This window comes from Cervus canadensis, chromosome 8 (assembly GCF_019320065.1).
Source record: "Cervus canadensis isolate Bull #8, Minnesota chromosome 8, ASM1932006v1, whole genome shotgun sequence".
NCBI lineage: Eukaryota > Metazoa > Chordata > Mammalia > Artiodactyla > Cervidae > Cervus > Cervus canadensis.
In genome coordinates, this window is record NC_057393.1 from 84,804,211 (window position 1) to 84,822,978 (window position 18,768).

General features: G+C 38.2%; 1 protein-coding gene across 2 annotated transcripts in view; it reads left to right on the forward strand.

The window, feature by feature from the left end:
• The window catches only part of LYST (lysosomal trafficking regulator), a 193,769-nt gene that overhangs the window by 22,085 nt on the left and 152,916 nt on the right, over positions 1-18,768 (forward strand). The window lies entirely within an intron of this gene.

The window sequence follows — 18,768 nt, forward strand, 5'->3', positions numbered from 1 at the left end:
AAAAAATGTGTGAGGAGGTGAAGCCTGGAAACTATACATTAAACATCTTGGCACTGACTGATTTCTATAAAAATTGTAGACCAGATTGCCAAACACATGGTTTGTGATTTGTGATTAGAAAATAAAGTACTGATTACTAAGATGCAGAATTGGTTTTTAAAGAATACATCATATTATGCTAACCTCATGCTCATTTTGCCAAAGATATAATAATATTAAATAATCTTTGTGAGTACCTCACATCTTACAGAGTGCATTCCCATTTAGCATCTTATTTAACCTTCACATCATCCCCGTTAAGTACTGTCAGGTAAGGAGGGCCTCAACAGTAGGAATCCCGGGAAGACACAAAAAGGACACATATGGGAGATTTGGGGCTTCCCTGGTGGCTCAGATGGTAAAGAAACTGCCTGCAGTGCAGGAGACCCAGGTTTGATCCCTGGCTTGGTAAGATTTCCTGGAGAAGGGAGTGGCAACCCGCTCCAGTATCCTTGCCTGAAGAATTCCATGGACAGAGGAGCCTGGTGGGTGTACAGTCTGTGGAGTTACAAAGAGTCGGACATGACTGAGTGAGTAACACTTTCACTTTCATGGGAGTTTTCAACAAGGACTTGTTTAGATACGAGGTAGGGGAAGAAGAGGGAGGAATCAAAGAGGGCTTTAAGGATTCTAGATTAGGTGAATGGTGATGCTGCTGCTGCTGCTGCTGAGTCGCTTCAGTCATGTCCAACTCTGTGCGACCCCATAGACGGCGGCCCACCAGGCTCTGCCGTCCCTGGGATTCTCCAGGCAAGAACACTGGAGTGGGTTGCCATTTTCCTTCTCCAATGCATGAAAGTGAAAAGTGAAAGTGAAGTCTCTCAGTCGTGTCCGACTCTTCGCGACCCCGTGGACTGCAGCCTACCAGGCTCCTCCATCCATGGGATTTTCCAGGCAAGAGTACTGGAATGGGTTGCCAATGGTGATGCTAGTAATCGATTTTCTAAAAAGACAGAGAGGAGTAGATAGGGAGATGTGAAATTCATCAGTTCATGTCAGTTTGGTGAAGTAGCTGTTTTGTTTCTTGAAACTGAATCTGGAATGAGTCACATATAATTTAAAATTTTAACATATGTAGGTCTGGAGCTCAGGAGAGAAGTCTGAACCAAGAAAAATAAGTTTTCATTCATTCAGTAAATATATTCTTTCAAATACTTTTGGTAGAGCAGGGAGGACAGTGGGTGGAGGTTTGAGCTGGGAGATGTGATTAGGAAAGGTTTGTTTTTCTTTAAACATGGAAAAAAAGGGTACATTAGTGGACTGAAGGAAAGGGGCTATTGAAGAGGAGACAAAATTGAAGTCACAAGAGAAGATAATAGACATAATCTCAGAGGCGGTGGAAGGATTGGGAACAAGAGCACAGGTGCACAGGTGAAAGGGTTATCCTGAAGAAAAGTAGTGATGCATATTCCTTTTGAAAAAAGAAAAGCATATAAGGAGTAGATACAGAGACAAATGAGTAGCCAGGATGGTTTTATTTGTTTCTGTGGAGCAAGGTTATCTGCTGAGATTGAGAAGGAAGAGCATGGATTGGGGTATTTTTGTGGGGAAAGGAAAAGTTACCATTGTGATTGGAAAATGGCCTTGACCAAGGACAAGTGACCTAATCTCTGATAGTGTTTAACACCCCTGCAATCACAAATATAGAAAGAGGCTGTCCATGCTGAAGCAGTTTTCTCCAGCAGGTCCTGTAACAGAGCAGAAGGCAAATAGGCTGAACCTGGATGGGGATTGGAAGGGAAGGTATGATGGAGAACTTGGGTAGAGGGTGGTGTGAAGTCAAGGGATTACTGGTGGGGATGAGGTTGTTAACTGAAGGGCTGAACTTTTAAGTATCCTGCTTGATTACAGAAGAAAGTGAAGCCAAGACAGGGCTGATAAATGTGGAGGATGAAGAATCCCAGTGAGTAAGCTGTAGGATTAGTGGAAGTAAAGGAGTACTAGAGATGGGAAAATGTGATGTGAGAGTCCTAAATTTAAGATTCTGGTACCGGGACAATTGTAGGTGAAATAAGAGCCAAAGTATGACCGATGACGGTGGGTAGCCAAGATTAATAGCACTAATTAAAATAGTAATACTAATAAAAGCAACTGTTTATTGTGCACTTTATGCTAGTCACTATATGAATGCTTCTTACAGATTAATTATGAGCTCATAATAAATCTATGAGCATTATTATTAGTTAATAATAAATCATACTTATTTTTCACAACCATCCTGTGAAGCGCATATTAGGAGCTCCATTTTACAAATGAAGAAACTGGGGCTCAGTGAGATTAAGTAATTTTCCCCAAGGCACACAGCTTGGAAGTACCTGAGTCTTTCTAGCCCCAGAACCCTAATGCCCAACTCCTAAATCATTCTGACCTTCTGCCAAGTAGGGGTCATTGAAGAAAAGGAAGTCAAAGTACTCTAAATCCTAGCGTGCCAATGTGTTGGCATTAATTTTTCTCATGGGTAGTGAAGCCCTGGAATAACAGATCTTGTGTGGAGAGAAAGACAGGAATTGTATGACAAAGTTCTCAATGAATGAATGACTCAAAGGTCAGTCAGTGACAACTGTAACTGTAGTTATAGCCTTAAAAGGGGAAGAAGTGGGATAATAATGTCCAAACCACCTTTGGAAACCAGAATAGTACTGACTTGTCTTCCTGGCTGGGATCTGGGTGTGCATCGTGTTAAGAGAAGGAGATGAAGTGATCCTCTTGTGTGGAGGTAGAGGATATAGGGAAGTTTCTTAGCAACAGAATTAGGGATTCTAATGGTAGGGAGTAAAGAATTCAGAGTTGAGCCAGGAGGACTCATCTAGTTGTGCATTAAGAATCAGAAAGAAAAAAAAAATCAGAAAGGATGGTGGCAGGTAAGCTGATTATATAATGTATTGACTAAACAGATATTATTTTGAAAATGAAAAGACGTTAATAATTACTGTGGGCCAACAAACATAAAGTAGGACTGTCCTGGACAAATTGAGGTATTTAGTCATGTGGATGTTGGGAAATGAATTGAGCCTTGAATTAGAGGCACGTGAATGGAGCTTACTAGCCTAAGATTATTCTCTAACCTGAAATGTTAGGGCACAATACTGCCCTGAAATGTTCTGGGTATGTCTTGTTCTGTAAGAGTCTGGAAATTTGAAGGAAGTTATGAATTCATCTCTAGAGGAAAATTTGTAAGCCATTATTATATAGATGGTACCTGAAACCTTGGATGGATGAGATTGTCAAAGAACACAAAGGGAAGTGAGGCAGAGGGGAGAATGCAGAGGCTCACCAATGTGAAGCAGCTGGCGAAGAAGCATCCAGACAAGGAGACAAGGAGAGGTCAGAGGGGCAGGAGGAAAACCAAAAGAGATTTGGCATCTTCCATGTCACGAGATGGAGCAGGACATGACAACCCACTCCAGTATTCTCACCTGGAGAATCCCATAGACATACTGTAGGCTGTAGAGGCTACAGACTAAAGCCTAGCCAACTACAGTCCATGGGGTCGGAAAGAATCAGGCATGACTAAAGCAACTTAGCATGAACACACACATGTCAAGAGACAAGAGAGGTTTAAGAATGAGTGATTAATAATCTTATATGCCTCATTGAAAAGACCCTGATGCTGGGAAAGATTGAAGGCGGGAGGAAAAGGGGATGACAGGATGAGATGGGTGGGTGGCATCACCGACTTGATGGACACGAGTTTGAGTAAACTCTGGGAGTTAGTGATGGACTGGGAGGCATGATGTGCTGCAGTCCATGGGGTCGCAAAGAGTCAGACACGACCGAGTGACTGAACTGACTGACTGACTGATGCCTCACGTTCCTCAGAGAGGTCAAAAGAGATAAGGATACCCGTTGGCTTGAGTCTGGCAGTTAGAAGTTTATTGTTGGTCTTGACTTGAATAGTTTGAGTAGAGTGGTATGGGCAAGAGCCAAGCTGCCACACACAGAGTGTGTGTGGGGGGAGGTGAAAAGACTACTTCCAGTGCAGATTACTCTTGAGTAATCTTGAAAGAGGAAGGTGTCGACAGGCTTTTTTTCTTTCTTTCTTTTTAAATATAGGCAGAGAAAAAGCCAATGGAGATGAAGGGTTAAAAACTGAGAAGAAAATGGAAGTGCTAGCAGTGCCTTCTAATAATGTCTAGTCAGTAATTTTGTAGTAATCAGAGGAGTGAAAGTGAGAGGAAGAAATATTTTAGATCAAGGAAGACAAATTTCGTAATAACCATAATTTGTCAGAAGCTGGAATGGGTGGAGAGTATTTATAGAAAGGGAATTCCTAATTTGGATGAAATATTGGAAAGTGACATCTAGGTTGTGGACTAACTCTAGGTTTATGTTTTTTCCCCTTCTACTTTTAATCCTTTTTTTTTTTTTTTTGAATGATATAACCATGTTCCACCTCCAAGGTTGTTGTTAGAATGGATTTGCTCTTTTCTAGGGATTTGTTCTTATAATTCTTACTTCTTAACTTTTTAAAAAGTTAACTGTATTTGTACATTGGAAATATTTTCTGGTTAAGTATATTTGTTTTCTATTGTGATTACATTTGATTCTTGGCTGAATTCACTGGTTTTGGTAATTTCTGTTTAACAAAGTGAATTCACATCTATATACGTGTTTTCTGTTATGAATGTGTAAAGAGCAATAATAGTATATTAATTTTCTTCCCTCTTTAAATTTGTTCTGATCAAAATGTAACTTGCTGCAGTGGAATTCTTATTAGTTTTGTAGTTCACTTGTCTTGGTTCCTTAGGTTGAAGAGTAATAGTCATAATTGCATAGATATTTTTTCAACAGCATAATTATATAAAGTTTAGATGAGTATAAAATTAAAACAATCGTGAGAATGGTTTCCTCATTTATTATAACTATGTGCTTTATTTGAAAGGCAAGTGGAACATTTATCAGTTCGTAAAATGCATTCATTGTTACGTCTTCTGAATATTCATTCATTGAAGTGCAAAATCAGTGTATCCTGGCCAATGGTAAAAGGAAATTTTGCTGGTGTGACTTGTAGGGCAGCTGTTTATATTTGTCAGCTCACTCTTACACTGCTTTTTGATATTTACTTATCTGAACCTTTAATACACTGTGACTTTATTTTTATTTTAGTCTATTAAAGATCAAAATCCTTTGCCATTTTCTGGATTTCCTCTTAATGATGCTTCCAAAGACAGTAATGCTGATAACTGTTCTTGCTTTTCTCTGTTAGCTTTATTTAAAAATTTTGGAGACTATTTCTAAAGTCATACATTCCATATTACTGAAATGTATTTATTTTCTCTACATCTTATTTAAAAAAAAAAGAATCTCTGGTTTTGACAAAACCTAATGATGCACGATTTAAGGAAATATTTAGAATGTGTAATTTTAATCTTAAATTAATCTTGATGCTTACTGTTACTATATGACTATTACTATATTACTATTTTCTGACTCTTGTACTGTTATGAAAGTCCATAGCCTAAAAATACTTAGAGATCATCTACTTTTGTCTTTGTTTGAATATGTATAAAAAGAATGGGGATCAGAAAAGCACTTTGCCTGAGATCCTAAAGAATTTGATGCAAAACAGAAAACTGAAAGTGTTTTGACTTTTAGTCTAGTATTCTTTCTCCTATACCACCAAATTCTTGAATATTTTAATACACTTTAAAAATGTAATCCCATAGCTGAAAGATGCCTTATACAACATGGAAAACAATGGTGTTTGGTTTCTAGTATGTAGTTCATGTGTAACTTTAACCCTTTTTCTTTGTACGTGTCTACATGCAGATCACAATGATAGAAACTAGATTGTAATGATACCAGTGTGGTTGAAAAAAAATATAAAGTGTAGGTTGAATCTGAAATGCATTCTCTCAGAAACTGTTTAGTATATATTTCTGTTTGACTTCTGTTCTCTATCACTCCCAGTCCCTGTGCCCTTTTCTCCTACTATTTGTCCATCCTCATGAATGGTTAGAGAACAGCAGATGAAGCAACCAGGTCTCAGTTTGGTCTTACTGCTGTTTTTCTTGATATGAAATGTTCTGTAATAGTAAACACATATTTGTCTATAATTGCCTCAGCTGAATTTTTTTCTTTAGGAGGGAAACTAATTTTCATTGTGTCTGTAAGAATTACAGAGGAATGAGGAAACTAATTCTATCTACATTTGCAAGAAGTCTTTCAAGCTTGTCAATATCTGTGTTCAGTCTTTCTGAAACTTATTTTGCAGGCCCTTTACCTTATACAAGATATATGTTAAAAACTGTTCATCATTATGATGTTACTTTATAAATTATTTTTTACTGTTTTCGTTTCACATTTAGCATAACGCTCCAGGACTTTTTTTGTGTGTGTTTCTTTAGGAGGTATGGAAAACCACCATGTCTACTGTTGATTTTAAAGAACTTTGAAACTGTAAACTCCGAATCATACTCTTTAAAATAGGAAGAATAAACATCTAAGCTTTTATTGCTGAAGTTTTTTGTTTTTAACCTAACAAATTTTGGTAAAGATTTTTAGGTGTTTCTGTAGCACTTTCCTTAATACATTAAGTTCTTGCCATGGAATGGAGAAAGGCTTTTATAAATGTGCCTGTTTATTTCTCAGTGCTTTAGGTGTGGGAATATTTCATAAAGGAATTTGAGTAACAAAATGTTTACTGTCAAAGTTAGTATTAAATGAATTGGTTTCTATTTATTGAGCTCTTACTATTTGACTTATTTTTAAACAAATAAGACCTGATTTCCCTTCTTAAAGTATAATCTAGCTTTGAAAGAAACAGTGTAATCCTGTAATACAATGTAGTGAGTCCTAAGATACAGGCATTTAGAAAAGTAATTGGTAGTTAATGGGAATTTCGTAGCAGCAGCAACATGATTTAAAAAAAACAAACGGTGAATTAATGTTGAGAACCTTTAGGAGGAATTATGGCATAGTACATTGTGTTTTGAGATGTGTTGAGAGATTTTAAAAAAAGTTAGATAGCAGAGGGAGTTCCATAGCATGATAATAAGGAATTAGGATCGTATTCCCTAGGAATTGAGGTGCCATTTATGATTTTAAGGAACGTGGCTGACATTTTTAGCAGTTGGAGAATTTGAACTGAATGGAAATGCACCAAGAAGAGTGACCAATTAAGAGGTTGTTGGTATTGCAAGTGAGAGAGATGAGGACCAGAGAATATGCTTCATCGTAAGAGGAGAGGGGAAGGACCAGATTCAAGGTGATGATCGTAACAGCTAACAATGATTGATCTTTCTACAATCTGCCAGGCACAGTGCTATCTCATTTAGTTTTAACATTCACAACAACTCGAAGTGCTCTTAGGAACTCAGTTTTATAGATAAGAATCTGAGACTTAGAGGAAATCAAGTCTAAGGTCACAGAGTTAGCAAGTAGGAGATGCAGAGGTGAATCAGCCAGCTGTCAAGAGGAAGAATTGACTAGGCCCCAGATGAAGTGCTATTCTTTTTTTTTTTTTTCCCTCATGAGTGACTGGGTAGAGGCCATTAACTGAAATAGGAATGAGGAAGGAAGAGCTAGTTTGTTGGAGGGAGGAGTCAGTGTTTGTTTTGAAGAAGAGAAATTTGATAGAATACAGAGAGACTGCCTGGGCCTGAATCCTGCGTCTGATAATTGTAGCTCTGTGACCTTGAACAGTTACCTAACCTCACTGTGCTTCAGTTTCCAACATGTGACAGATAGGGGTATATTTGTACCTATGAGACTGTTATGGGGATTAAACCAACCACTCCAATAGAGTGCTTATGGAAGTGCCTAATGTGTAGTAATTAATCATGGTAGGTATTAGGTGTATCACCATCATTATCATTCTGTAAAAATCTAGAGATCTGTTATGAAGATGGATGAGCTATTCAGTATAAAACTTCTAGCACAATTATTCCTAGTAGGAATGTACAGCCAGGAGAGATGATTTACTTGGTGGGCCTTCATTGTTCCTTTTGGTGCAGCCACAGTGTCTCAAAATTTCCATTCTTTTATGGTGCTCAGGATCAAATACAGATCATCTTCTGAGCTATCTGCTTGTCCAGTTTGTTTTAGAGAAAACGAACTGCTTGTTGAAGAGCTTTAGTGTGATACATTTTGGTGTGACTTTCTTGGAATTTCCTTTAAAATTCTGCCTTGCTACACTGTGCCTGGGTTCCTTTATTTCCTGCCCACTTTTGTTGTACAAGGAGCCAGGATGACCTCTCCTCTCTGAGCCAAAGTTTTCCTCCACATTTACTAGTTACGGATTATTATAGTCCTATATAAATTAATATGGAACACTAGGTCAGAGCCAGTCAACTTTTATCCCTCTTATGTGCAATCCCCATTAGGGCTGAAGGTGTTGCTTCTTTTTAAAATATAAATACTTCTTTCCAGGAGGAGCAGAATTTTCTTTTTTTCAGTTCACTTCTTGATGTGAATGAGACATGAGGAAACATGGAAAATGATAACATGAACCTGTAGAAGACCTTGAGAAGTTTACGATGGCAGGATATATTGCCTGGAGAACAGATAGGCATGATTACTGCCTAACTATAGGTACACTTAGTGCCAGACCCAATCACTAGAATGCTCTGACAGGTAATATTCTAAAAGATATAGTTTGGCTGTGAAAGTGTTACTCACTAAGTTGTGTCTGATTCTTTGTGACCCTGTGGACTGTAGCCTGCCGGGCTCTTCAGTCTATGAAATTCTCCAGGCAAGAATACTGGAGCAAGAATACTGAAGCCTTTCCCTTCTCCAGGGGATCTTCCCGACCCAGGAATTAAACCTAGGTCTCCTGCATTGCAGGCAGATTCTTTTTTGGTTTGGTTAGGCGAAGTTTCTCAAAAATTTCATGCCATATTAGGAAGAACATTGGATAGAAATCTGAAGGTGTAAAGCCCTGTGACTTTTGGGAAATCTCTTAACCTCCAACTGCCTTAGGGTTCTTATCTATTAATGTAAAATTTTGAGGGAGATACTAAGATCATTTAATTCTCTGTTAAGATAGTTATTCAGACTGTAAACAATTTGCCTTTGCAGACAATGTCTTATGAGGTGTTTATATCTATAAGGCTCTTCTCCAGGTTGTTTAAACTTTACAGTGTCCCTGAAAGTGACATTGTGAGAGAACCCTGGGAAGAAGGTTTGGGGAAGTGCTGGTGTTAACGTCATCAAGCTTAACTGGCCCTAGGGTTTGCCTCACATGTGCTACCCTACTTTTGGAGCCCTTTCCTTAATCATCAGAGCCACCCCAAATGACTTGGATGTGTGGGAACACCTTCTTCCCTTGCTTGACAGGGTACTGGGTGGGGGTCGTGACAAATTTGTTGTTAGCCATCCAAATTGAAACTGTCAGTTCAGTTCCCAGGGGGGCCTTGGATAGTTACTCAGACTCCTTAGGGTCCAGAGTTCAAAGCCTTAATGACATTTTTTTTCCCTCATGAATACCACATTAGTATCTAAGGAGCTGGAGACCAGTGTAAACTTCATAACAGTGTGTGACATCCTGATTGTGAATCAGGTATTCTTTCATGCAGAATTCAGAAAATCAAGTTCAATATTTGTCAAGAAGTGCCTGAACTCTAAACAACAGGTATAACCTGAAACAACTGTCATAATTTCTTTCGAAGTTAACCGTTAAATGGAAGTTGAACATCATCCTCAAGTATGGTGAATTATCAGAAATTATGGGATTGTGATTTATCTTGCAAAAAAGATTTATATTATCACTAAGGTAGTTTTTCGGAGAAGGCGATGGCACCCCACTCTAGTACTCTTGCCTGGAAAATCCCATGGATGGAGGAGCCTGGTAGATTGCAGTCCATGGGGTTGCCAAGAGTCGGACACGATTGAGTGACTTCACTTTCACTTTTCACTTTCATGCATTGGAGAAGGAAATGGCAACCCACTCCAGTGTACTTGCCCGGAGAATCCCAGGGACGGGGGAGTCTGGTGGGCTGCAGTCCATGGGGTTGCCAAGAGTTGGACACAATTGAGTGACTTCACTTTCACTTTTCACTTTCATGCATTGGAGAAGGAAATGGCAACCCACTCCACTGTACTTGCCCGGAGAATCCCAGGGACGGGGGAGTCTGGTGGGCTGCAGTCCATGGGGTCGCTAAGAGTCGGACACAACTGAAGCGACTTAGCAGCAGCAGCAGCAGCAAGGTAGTTTTTATGGATCTCCGATTCAGCTGTTTAATTTAGAACTTTGTTGAAGTGTCACACCCTTTAATTCTCATTTTAAATTCCAAGGATTTTATAAAAGTAAGCCCATGAAATATGTTTTACTTTTTTATATTCAATGACTATCACATTTTACTTCAGTTTTCTCAAGAGAATATTTATTTTCCACTATAACATAGGTTGTAAAGATGCTTATATTAATAAATACATGTAATAAATGGATAAGCAACAAGGATATACTGTACAACACAGGAAAATATAGCCATTAGTTTGTAGTAACTTTAAGTGGAATATAATCTATAAAAATATTAAATCACTAGGCTGTACGTCTGAAGCTAATGTAATATTATTGTAAATCAACTATACTTCAATGAGAATAAAAGCAAGTAAGCTACTTGTAAGAAGAAAAAAATTGGGTATGTAAATAATATCATCGTAAACTTTCTGTCTTAAGTCTGTAGCTGGGAATCATTCTGATAGCTATTATTTAATATATCTAGTATGATCAAACATTTACAAGGTAGAGTCCAGATTAGCAGATTAGCTTCTTAGATGTTGTATAATTTAACTCAACTGATGTGTCTTATCTAGCTGATTCTTTAAAGAGAATTCTGTTATCTGAACAAGATCATTTCCTAGTATCTTTTCCCTTCCCCCATCCAAATCTCTTGTATGTTTGGCTCTGTGTTATGGTTACACAAATGTGTAGGGAAAGATTTTTTAATCTTGTTTGCAGATGTACAGATTGTAGACTAGTGAACTTTGAGTAAAGATTCTGGGCAACATTTAGAGACATTTAGTGTTAAGGAAACTTCTTTGCCCATTGTCTGATTTTTAATTGACCTGACAGAAGAAAAGCTGGGTCTTCTAAATGTCATTATTTTAGTTCCAGTTAATTAGCTCCAAAAATATCATATAACTCCCAAGACAATTGTCATGGGACCTTGAAATATTGGCTTTAGTTATTGTCACCTGTAGAATGTGGGGTTGGAGAGTATGAAGTGGAAAGTTTCTGCCATTGTGTAAATGCATGAAATGATAAAAATAGTGTTATCGGTTTTCAAGTTTTTTTGATCTTTAGTGATATGTTGCAGAGAATATGTGAAATCTTTGGGAAAGTCATAAATCAGTCTATAATAAATATATACTAAACTCTGTGAAGAGATGGGATTTAGCATAGTTAAGAGTTCATGTGAACAACCCTTATTTTCATGAAAGCTGCTTCAAATTGCAACAGACTCTGATTCAGTAAGAATTCACAGAGTACTAATTATTTTGTGTATTATTTGTGTAAGTCTCACAATAATCCTTTGATTTTTAGTAGTCTTCTATTTTTTGGTACCTAATACATTTCTGAAAATTATTCTGTGATGATAATTTCTCTAATACTATTGTAGTTAGCAGATTTAGGTAAGTACTGGGTTGGCCAAAAAGTTCATCCTCATTTTCCTATAACATCATGCAGAAAAACCAAATGAACTTTTTGGCCAATTCAATATTATTTTAAAAGACAATTTACCAGAAATTTTGGTGTTCAGTGAAAGATTAAGAATTGAGTCCTTCAGACAGTGCTGTTAGATGAGAAAAAGTATGCTTTTTAATCAGGCCATAAGAATAAAGTTCATTACTATAACATTTTTTGTTTCTTTTCCTTTTTCTTCTTGTTTACTGTAGAAGGCACATGGCAAGGAAAAGGCAAAAAATGCAGATACCTTCTGCTTTTGTTTTCAGTGTTTCCTTGGAAACTCCATCATCATAAGCAGACCCTTAATATTTCCTGCAAACTGGTCTGAGGAAAGGGTGTAGTTATCTTTTCTTCCTCTAGATGGCACTCTGTTGGAACATGTTAAGCTGGTGTCAAGCGTTTAAAATCAGTTCAGTTCAGTTGCTCAGTTGTGTCTGACTCTTTGCGACCTCATAAACTGCAGCACGCCAGGCCTCCCTGTCCATCACCAACTCCCGGAGTTTACTCAAGCTCATGTCCATTGAGTCGGTGATGCCATCCAACCATCTCATCCTCTGTCATCCCTTTCTCCTCCCACCCTCAATCTTTGCCAGCATCAGGGTCTTTCCCAGTGAGTTAGCTCTTTGCGTCATGTGGCCAAAGTATTGGAGTTTCAGCATCAACATCAGTCCTTCCAATGAATATTCAGAGCTGATTTCCTTTAGGATGGACTGATTGGATCTCCTTGCAGTCCAAGGGACTCTCAAGAGTCTTCTCCAGCACCACAGTTCAAAAGCTTCTTTGCTTTTCAAAAGCATCAATTTTTTGGTGCTCAGCTTTCTTTAGAGTCCAACTCTTACATCTATACATGACTACTGGAAAAACCATAGCCTTGACTAGACGGACCTTTGTTGGCAAAGTAATGTCTCTGCTTTTTAATATGCTATCTAGATTGGTCATAGTGCTTTTCTTCCAAGGACTAAGCGTCTTTTAATTTCATGGCTGCAGTCACCATCTGCAGTGCTTTTGGATCCCCAAAAAGTAAAGTCTGCCACTGTTTCCCCATCTATTTGCCATAACGTGATGGGACCAGATTCCATGATCTTAGTTTTCTGATTGTTGAGCTTTAAGCCAACTTTTTCACTCTTTTACTTTAATCAAGAGGCTCTTTAGTTCTTCTTCACTTTCTGCCATAAGGGTGGTGTCATCTGCATATCTGAGGTTATTGATCTCCTGGCAATCTTGATTTCAGCTTGTGCTTCATCCAGCCCAGCGTTTCTCATGATGTACTCTGCATAAAAATTAAATAAGCAGGGTGACAATATACAGCATTGATGTACTCCTTTTCCTATTTGGAACCAGTCTGTTATTCCATGTCCAGTTCTAACTTTTGCTTCTTTACCTGCATACAGATTTCTCAAGAGGTAGGTCAGGTGGTCTGGTATTCCTATCTCTTTCAGAATTTTCCACAGTTTATGTGATCCACACAGTCAAAGGCCTTGGCATAGCCAATAAAGCAGAAGTAGATGTTTTTCTGGAACTCTCTTGCTTTTGCGATGATCCAGCAGATGTTGGCAGTTTGATCTCTGGTTCCTCTGCCTTTTTTAAAACCAGCTTGAACATCTGGAAGTTCACGGTTCATGTATTGCTGAAGCCTGGCTTGGAGAATTTTGAGCATTACTTTACTAGCGTGTGTGACGAGTGCCATTGTGCAGTAGTTTGAGCATTCTCTGGGATTGCCTTTCTTTGGGATTGGGATGAAAACTGACCTTTTCCAGTCTTGTGGCCACTGCTGAGTTTTCCAAATTTGCTGGCATATTGAGTGTGGCACTTTCACGGCATCACCTTTTAGGATTTGAAATAGCTCAACTGGAACTCCATCACCTCCACTAGCTTTGTTTGTTCCAGGATGTCTGACTTTGGGTGAGTGATCAGACCATCATGGTTATCTGGGTTCATGAAGATCTTTTTTGTATACTTCTTCTGTGTATTCTTGCCACCTCTTCTTAATATCTTCTGCTTCTGTTAGGTCCATACCATTTCTGTCCTTTTGCCAAGAGAATGCACTGGCCATAGCAAACACCCTCTTCCAGCAACGTAAGAGAAGACTCTACACATGGAGATCACCAGATGGTCAACACCAAAATCAGATTGATTATATTCTTTGCCGCCAAAGATGGAGAAGCTCTATACAGTCAGCAAAAACAAGACCAGGAGCTGACTGTGACTCAGATCATGAACTGCTTATTGCCAAATTCAGACTTAAATTGAAGAAAGTGGAGAAAACCACTAGACCATTCAGGTATGACCTAAATAAAGTCCCTTATGATTATACAGTAGAAGTGACAAATAGATTTAAAGGAGTAGATCTGATAGACAGAGTGCCTGATGAACTGTGGACAGAGGTTCATGACATTGTACAGGAAACAGGGATCAAGACCACCCCCAAGAAAAAGAAATGCAAAAAAGCAAAATGGCTGTCTGAGGAGGCCTTACAAATAGCTGTGAAAAGAAGGGAAGTGAAAAGCAAAGGAGAAAAGGAAAGATATACCCATATGAATGCAGAGTTCCAAAGAATATCAAGGAGAGATAAGAAAGCCTTCCTCAGTGATCAGTGCAAAGAAATAGAGGAAAAGAAAGAGAAATTAAGGAAACAATACCATTCACCATTGCAACAGAAAGAATAAAATACTTAGGAGTATATCTACCTAAAGAAACAAAAGACCTATACATAGAAAACTATAAAACACTGAGGAAAGAAAGCAAAGAGGACACAAACAGATGGAGAAATATACCAAGTTCATGGATTGGAAGAGTCAATATTGTCAAAATGACTATACTACCCAAAGCAATCTATAGATTCAATGCAATCCCTATCAAGCTACCAATGGTATTTTTCACAGAACTAGAACAAATAATTTCACAATTTGTATGGAAATACAAAAAAACCTCAAATAGCCAAAGTAATCTTGAGAAGGAAGAATGGAACTGGAGGAATCAACCTGCCTGACTTCAGACTATACTACAAAGCCACAGTCATCAACACAGTATGGTACTGGCACAAAGACAGAAATATAGATCAATGGAACAGAATAGAAAGCCCAGAGATAAATTCACGAACCTATGGACACCTTATCTTCGACAAAGGAGGCAAGAATATACGATGGAAAAAAGACAACCTCTTTAACAAGTGGTGCTGGGAAAACTGGTCAACCACTTGTAAAAGAATGAAACTAGAACACTTTCTAACACCATACACAAAAATAAACTCAAAATGGATTAAAGATATAAATGTAAGACCAGAAACTATAAAACTCCTAGAGGAGAACATAGGCAAAACACTCTCTGACATAAATCACAGCAGGATCTTCTATGACCCACATCCCAGAATATTGGAAGTAAAAGCAAAAATAAACAAATGGGACCTAATTAAACTTAAAAGCTTTTGCACAACAAAGGAAACTATAAGCAAGGTGAAAAGACAGCCCTCAGATTGGGAGAAAATAATAGCAAATGAAGCAACAGACAAAGGATTAATCTCAAAAATATACAAGCAACTCCTGCAGCTCAATTCCAGAAAAATAAATGACCCAATCAAAAAATGGGCCAAAGAACTAAACAGACATTTCTCCAAAGAAGACATACAAATGGCTAACAAACACATGAAAAGATGCTCAACATCACTCATTATCAGAGAAATGCAAATCAAAACCACAATGAGGTACCATTACACGCCAGTCAGGATGGCTGCTATCCAAAAGTCTACAAGCAATAAATGCTGGAGAGGGTGTGGAGAAAAGGGAACCCTCTTACACTGTTGGTGGGAATGCAAACTAGTACAGCCACTATGGAGAACAGTGTGGAGATTCCTTAAAAAACTGGAAATAGAACTGCCATATGACCCAGCAGTCCCAGCAGTCCCACTTCTGGGCATACACACCGAGGAAACCAGATCTGAAAGAGACACGTGCACCCCATTGTTCATCGCAGCACTGTTTATAATAGCCAGGACATGGAAGCAACCTAGATGTCCATGAGCAGACGAATGGATAAGGAAGCTGTGGTACATATACACCATGGAATATTACTCAGCCATTAAAAAGAATTCATTTGAATCAGTTCTAATGAGATGGATAAAACTGGAGCCCATTATACAGAGTGAAGTAAGCCAAAAGATAAAGACCAATACAGTATACTAACACATATATATGGATTTTAGAAAGATGGTAACGATAACCCTATTTGCAAAACAGAAAAAGAGACACAGATGGACAGAAGAAACTTTTGGACTCCGTGGGAGAAGGCGAGGGTGGGATGTTTAGAGAGAACAGCATCGAAACATGTATATTATCAAGGGTAAAACAGATCACCAGCCCAGATTGGATGTATGAGACAAGTGCTTGGGCCTGGTGCACTGGGAAGACCCAGAGGAATCGGGTGGAGAGGGAGGTGGGAGGGGGGATCGGGATGGGGAATACATGTAAATCTATGGCTGATTCATGTCAATGTATGGCAAAAACCACTACAATATTGTAAAGTAATTAGCCTCCAACTAATAAAAATAAATGGGAAAAAAAAAAAAAAAGAAATAGAGGAAAACAATAGAATGGGAAAGACCAGAGATCTCTTCAAGAAAATTAGAGATACTGAGGGAACATTTCATGCAAAGATGGGCTCAATAAAGAACAGAAATGGTATGGACCTATCAGAAGCATTTAAAATAGAACTGCATAAAACATTTACCAAAAATGTTTACTGATGTCGTATAATCTCTGAAGATCCACATAGCAACTCTGTGGGATGGACATTTTATGGGGAGGAAGCCAAACTTCACACATAGAGCTCTGTGTGATGGACAGTAATTGCTTGATTCCAAACCTCCCGCCTTTGTTTTCACCATTGTTGTAATACTAACAATTTGACTGTTCAGAACAGACTCAAACTAGCAAAAACAGAGTGAATAATCAGACTAGTACATATTTATTGAAATATTTATTGAGTAAGTAATAAGATATTGGTTGAATTAATGAATTAGTGAAAAAGTGAATTGTAGCACAACAGACTCTGTCCTCCTTATCACCAAGACCACTCATTATTTGATAGTTCTTGAGGAGGAAACTTAGTGACCACTGGAGTACTTGCCATATTGTTGAGATTTTATCTTCTGTGGTAAATATAGTATCATTGGTAGCACTGATTAAAGCATAGAATTGATAAAATATTTTAAAAATGCCTAAAAGTTAAGAATATGTAGTAATGACTTGGTGTAGGGGCAGGTATAGTAGCCCTACCATATTTCACGAAGGTAAATGTTTGAAAATACACTGTACTGAGGATGATAGCATAATTCTGTGATACTTTGGATAATAGGTTGTGGCAGAACCAGAACCAGATCAGAGCTAAAATATCAAAGTCAGCTTTCCTAAAATGTCTATGGGAGGTCTCACTCAGTAAAAACGAAGCTTATTTTATTGACCATCCTTTTCCAGAGGGTAAAGGAAATAATCGGGGAGCTGATACTCTGAGCCTAATTTTGACCCCTGTGATGGCTTAGTTAGTGAACATAATGGGAAGAGGTAACAGTGATCTGTTGTCCTGAAAACTTACTTCATGATTACTCAACTACAGTGACCTTTCACTTCCCCTCCAACACTGACATGCAGAGTCACACTCTAGATGTTGTCATCATCTGGAACTGTTTGATTCAGAAATCTACAAATACCCATATCTTCCTTGCTACATTCTCTGTTCTTCTCTCTCATAGAGATTGAGTGCCTGAATTTCCTCTTTGTGTGTCAACATGTGCCTGGCCTTTTTCTTTTCTCTACCCAGCCTGTACCCCATTTTTGACCATATGAACTATTCTTTCACCTGTACCCCTGATTCCTTCCTCTTATGCTTCTGCTGCCTCCACTCACCAGAACCCTCATTTCAAGATCAGTGGTACAATCTGTATTCTGTATTATGAGATCCAAGCAGCTGAATCCTGGAGAATCTGAAACATTTGAGAAAATTGATCACATCAGAAATTCAGTTTTCAGCCAGCGCCCCAGGAAATCCTTTTATTTATCCTTGATCACTATTCTCTCCATCCTTGTTTTCCTGCTTCTCGTTTTGCTTTTTGATACCAAAAACTTAGTGTAATTCTTCTGGGGACTCGACTTGAGCCTCTCTTCCTATCTGGAATGCCTTTCTCCTTTTCTCCCTTCACCTGTTCAACTTTTTTCAAAATTATCTCGTTCATGAAGCTTCCCTGGCCACTCAGATTGGGTTCAGTACTTCTTATTAGTACACAGTGCCCTGTGTATTGGTTTGCCTTTGCCACATAATGTGATCTTCCTGGGGGTGGGCAGAGACTGGGACTGCTTGCCCACTTTGTACTCTTCGTGCCTGGCACAAAGTGGGTATCTAGTAAGTGATAAGTGAATAAATAATAAACAGAAAGAAGACTTGAAGCAAAGCTGGAATATAGAGAATTGGAGATACAGAGTTCCTAAATATCAAAGAAAAGATCGGTAAGGTGCCATATATAGTTTCTAGAAGGGAAAGTGGTTGTAAGATGTCCATAGACAGAGTCTTTATTGAACAGTTGGAAAAAATATGTGAAGAAAAAGTTGAAGCAAACTGGCCAAATGAACTCAGATTTTAAAATAACATGTGCATAACAAGGAAAGGAGGATATGAAACAAATAACAAAAACAAAATTATTTATATATAAAAGAGGAACACAACCCTCTGAGAATAATGAGCTAAGGTTTTAAAAATGTTAAAACTGACCTTTACGTTTTATATATAGAAGATGAAAATAACAAGCAAATAATGGATTCTTCTTTTAAACAAACTGACCCTATAATCAGAGACAGAGAATAAATGAAACTTCTCAATTTCTATTTTCTTTCCATCTTCTGTAACATGAAGAATGATCTATACACAGATTAATAAGGGTAGAAGTAAGAAGAATAATAGGAGAAAATGTAAGCCCAAGATTGAGGAGGAGATTGTCCCAGAACCTCTGGTTGCTCTAAATGAATTCACACCTCAGGTTCAGATTCTGAGAAAATTTTTTAATGTCATTGCTCAACTGGTAATCTTTGAGCTATTACAGTGAATTTGAAAACTTT